The 5,000-nt window shown below is 53.4% G+C and overlaps 1 non-coding gene across 1 annotated transcript in view; it reads left to right on the top strand.

The window, feature by feature from the left end:
* The first annotated feature begins 4,230 nt into the window (after positions 1-4,230).
* Positions 4,231-5,000, top strand: part of LOC124746596 — a 1,909-nt gene continuing 1,139 nt past the window's right edge. The window contains exon 1 of the ribosomal RNA XR_007011400.1: positions 4,231-5,000. This exon is cut by the window's right edge and continues 1,139 nt beyond it. This is a non-coding gene — a ribosomal RNA (small subunit ribosomal RNA).

Raw genomic sequence — 5,000 nt, 5'->3', positions numbered from 1 at the left:
CCATCTATGCGCATCGGACAACACTACGTCCGCACCACAAAACATACCGCCATCTGTAGGTCTCCCGCAACATGACCTCCTCCAACGACGATACCGCCATCTATGCGACGCCAAGCCGATTAAGACAGCGATGGCGCCACAGTGCCCGCCTTTCGACGCCACCCACAAAGCCTGCAGCCTCTGTCGACCATAGCACCCAATCTCCAGTGGCTCTGCCGCACGAAGCCGTGGACCGGCAATGACTCCACCCGCACCCGTTCGTGCACCACCCCAACCGCCACACGCGCACCTCCAGCGGATGAACGGCGGAAGTTTCCCGCACTCGTAAAGTGCAATCCACCCCTATAACTTGCGTTTCATGAAGAGTTATTTCCAATATGCGACATTCCCGCTGTCCCTATACATGAGCCGCGACCTGTACCACTTACGAGCGAGAGACGCGATCGCGTTGCTCACTGTACGGCGTCCGATACCGAGCCATCAGCATGTCGGTCCCCATGCGCGTTGCACTCGCACTCGCAGTCGCAAAAACGTGGGGCAAATATATTACGCGGAAGAGCTATAACAGACCGAGCCCCACTGCATGGGGGGAGTCTTTGTCACTAATGTACACAGATGGAACATTTTGGACTGGAACCAGATTACCCGTACACACGGCGCTGATTAGTAATCAATGCAGAGCCATCAAACTACAGCAAATATACACAACTGTCCGTATACATGCTGAAAGAGTCTGCCCACAATGGGAACCACACGTCAGCCAGACACTCTGATCACGCACCACTCTCTGCTTCTAACAGGCGCACATACAATATGTAAGCACCAGCATGGAACAACATCCAGTGCATCTTCTCCGCCACATTACACAATCCACACTATCACAACCAGACCAGGAGGTCCATGCGGAAAATACAATATCCCAGCCTTTCGACATCCACCATTGCGCAGACCAGGCACCAACACCCACACATGTCCTATACAACGGTGCACCCAACATCACAATAGTACCTCCTGTCACAGCGCACAAACAATGACATGAGTCAAAGACACAGGTCTCACACAAGCATAGAATTGGAGCGCCGCCTCTAATAAGCCAAAGGTGCATCCTGACGTGACAAATCTGATCATGTCACAAGCATTCACTTACTATAATCACTATCAACGAACCTGCCGCCCCCGCCCCCCCCCCCTACACCTTTCCTTACAACAACGTGTAACCTAACCTAACCTAACCTAACCTATGTTGTACCTTAACCTAACCTATGTTGTACCTTAACCTAACCTATGTTGTACCTTAACCTAACCTATGTTGTACCTTAACCTAACCTATGTTGTACCTTAACCTAACCTATGTTGTACCTTAACCTAACCTATGTTGTACCTTAACCTAACCTATGTTGTACCTTAACCTAACCTATGTTGTACCTTAACCTAACCTATGTTGTACCTTAACCTAACCTATGTTGTACCTTAACCTAACCTATGTTGTACCTTAACCTAACCTATGTTGTACCTTAACCTAACCTATGTTGTACCTTAACCTAACCCATGTTGTACCTTAACCTAACCCATGTTGTACCTTAACCTAACCCATGTTGTACCTTAACCTAACCCATGTTGTACCTTAACCTAACCCATGTTGTACCTTAACCTAACCCATGTTGTACCTTAACCTAACCCATGTTGTACCTTAACCTAACCCATGTTGTACCTTAACCTAACCCATGTTGTACCTTAACCTAACCCATGTTGTACCTTAACCTAACCCATGTTGTGCCTTAACCTAACCCATGTTGTGCCTTAACCTAACCCATGTTGTGCCTTAACCTAACCCATGTTGTGCCTTAACCTAACCCATGTTGTGCCTTAACCTAACCCACGTTGTGCCTTAACCTAACCCACGTTGTGCCTTAACCTAACCCATGTTGTGCCTTAACCTAACCCATGTTGTGCCTTAACCTAACCCATGTTGTGCCTTAACCTAACCCATGTTGTGCCTTAACCTAACCCATGTTGTGCCTTAACCTAACCCATGTTGTGCCTTAACCTAACCCATGTTGTGCCTTAACCTAACCCATGTTGTGCCTTAACCTAACCCACGTTGTGCCTTAACCTAACCCACGTTGTGCCTTAACCTAACCCACGTTGTGCCTTAACCTAACCCATGTTGTGCCTTAACCTAACCCATGTTGTGCCTTAACCTAACCCATGTTGTGCCTTAACCTAACCCACGTTGTGCCTTAACCTAACCCACGTTGTGCCTTAACCTAACCCACGTTGTGCCTTAACCTAACCCACGTTGTGCCTTAACCTAACCCACGTTGTGCCTTAACCTAACCCACGTTGTGCCTTAACCTAACCCACGTTGTCCCCTAAAGTAACCCACGTTGTCCCCTAACGTAACCCACGTTGTCCCCTAACGTAACCCATGTTGTCGCCTAAACCTGCTCTGTAATTGTTATACGACTCGTTCAATTAGTGTAGTGTTGCCCACCCGCAACCCTCGCAATATAGTTCGCTACTCGCACTGCCCGCTCCCCTGTGTATCGCTTCATGTTAAACACCTTGCAAGTCTTGCTGACTTTCCACATGCTCCTGCTGTACACTGTAATGTGGATGGCAGCAGGACGTACATGCCGCCCCTCCCCACGTCCCCACCTTGCCCCCCTGCCTTCGCAAGCTGGTTGGTGAGAAGTTTGCATGTTCAATGCCCTTCGCATGCGACGTACTCAGGCTACGTTGTGGTGCGGCCTGTGTCAACCGTCCGCTAATGTCGTACGCGTAAACCACAATCTGTACTGCACATTCGTCCTTATGTACCGAATGATACATCGTGGCACATGTGTGACCGTACAACGACTGCGCCCAAAAACGGCGGACCATACAGTGCAAATATTGTGCACGCAGCTACGTGTCGTCTCCCTATGAGAGCTGGATTGCAGTGTGGTACGCCATAGAGACGTGTGGGAGGAACGGACGCCGTGGATGGCGATCAGCATGAGCTGTCTGTTGATGTATTCGGACCTAGTCGTCTCTCCTCACACACCGTGATGGCATGGTGCACCGCGTTCCATATCTGCGACATGCTACAGAGGCCGGTTGACAGTCGTTCGAGCAATGGACATCGCATACGTACGGGGGCCACCTTCCACGTATTGTCTAGGCGTGCACATTTTGTTGCGTGTATGTGGGCAGACGTAGTGTGGCGTGACACCTGACACAGGCATGCAATAATCGTTGAAGTTGCAAATGGCGATGGACGCCTGCGTTTTCTGGTGAAGTTACGCAAATGAACAAATGGTAACCTGTTGTGGTGCGGTTGTTCTCGCTAGGGGTGAATCGGTGATGGCGACGATAGGTTGAGGTACGAACCGGTTGTTCCAGCGATACCCACCATGCCGACGAAACTGAACGGCATCTGGGTGTGAAGCGATACGCGGCGGTGGCTGGGTGGGACCGTCCCCGGCCGGTGAGGGGGCGCCTCCCGGCGTGCTGGCCGCGCGGTGCGTGGGCGCACGCGCTACAGCCGGCTGGTGGGGGCGGCCAGTGGCAGGCGCGCCGGCCGACGGACGCGGCAGGCGTCGCAGCTGCGCGCCGGCGCACCCTGCGCGCGGCGCCGTGCGGCCAAAGTAGGTCCTCGCGGGCCCGGTGCGAAGCGCGGTGGACATCTTCAGTGTGCTGGTCCGATTGAGGACTGTGTGCGTTGAGGATGCGCCGCCGCCCGGCGCTCGGCGCCGCGACGCCGTCTGCTGCTCGGTCGCCCCAGCGGTTCTCGCTGGTGGTTTGTATCGCAGCTGTGCGGATGTGTTGGCGCGTGCGCTGTGCTGGGAGAGTTCGCTTCGGCACCCAAGTGGGGCTTTTGTCCTTCTGTGGCGCTGGCGTTGGAGCTGCCGGTCACCGTAGGTGGCGCGTGTTGTCTCCCGCCGGCAATGCCACGACAGCACGCTCCCGGGCCTCTGTCGGCAGCGGCAAGCTCAGTTGGGAGCACGGGTGGTCGCACCGAAAGCGTCTACTCGCCTAACTCCGGGCGATTGCGCCTCTCTCGAACCCGACCAAGTACTTGGGACGGCGCTGCGCGCCGCCGGGACCTGAGAGGGTTTCGAGGTGTATTGTGCAGGGGAGCTCAGCCTCCTCCTGTTTGCAGAATGATTGAGCGGACGCTTGCGTGTTCGCGCGGGCCCCCGGGACACACTCCCGGGCGGCCGGCTGCTCAGCTCTAGTTGACGCAGCTCCCTGGTTGATCCTGCCAGTAGTCATATGCTTGTCTCAAAGATTAAGCCATGCATGTCTCAGTACAAGCCGCATTAAGGTGAAACCGCGAATGGCTCATTAAATCAGTTATGGTTCCTTAGATCGTACCCACGTTACTTGGATAACTGTGGTAATTCTAGAGCTAATACATGCAAACAGAGTCCCGACCAGAGATGGAAGGGACGCTTTTATTAGATCAAAACCAATCGGTCGGCTCGTCCGGTCCGTTTGCCTTGGTGACTCTGAATAACTTTGGGCTGATCGCACGGTCCTCGTACCGGCGACGCATCTTTCAAATGTCTGCCTTATCAACTGTCGATGGTAGGTTCTGCGCCTACCATGGTTGTAACGGGTAACGGGGAATCAGGGTTCGATTCCGGAGAGGGAGCCTGAGAAACGGCTACCACATCCAAGGAAGGCAGCAGGCGCGCAAATTACCCACTCCCGGCACGGGGAGGTAGTGACGAAAAATAACGATACGGGACTCATCCGAGGCCCCGTAATCGGAATGAGTACACTTTAAATCCTTTAACGAGTATCTATTGGAGGGCAAGTCTGGTGCCAGCAGCCGCGGTAATTCCAGCTCCAATAGCGTATATTAAAGTTGTTGCGGTTAAAAAGCTCGTAGTTGGATTTGTGTCCCACGCTGTTGGTTCACCGCCCGTCGGTGTTTAACTGGCATGTATCGTGGGACGTCCTGCCGGTGGGGCGAGCCGAAGGCGTGCGACCGCCTCGTGCGTGCTCGTGCG

This window comes from Schistocerca piceifrons, unplaced genomic scaffold (assembly GCF_021461385.2).
Source record: "Schistocerca piceifrons isolate TAMUIC-IGC-003096 unplaced genomic scaffold, iqSchPice1.1 HiC_scaffold_36, whole genome shotgun sequence".
Lineage (NCBI taxonomy): Eukaryota > Metazoa > Arthropoda > Insecta > Orthoptera > Acrididae > Schistocerca > Schistocerca piceifrons.
The sequence above is the reverse complement of the archived record's forward strand: the minus strand, read 5'-3'. Positions and strand labels throughout refer to the sequence as shown.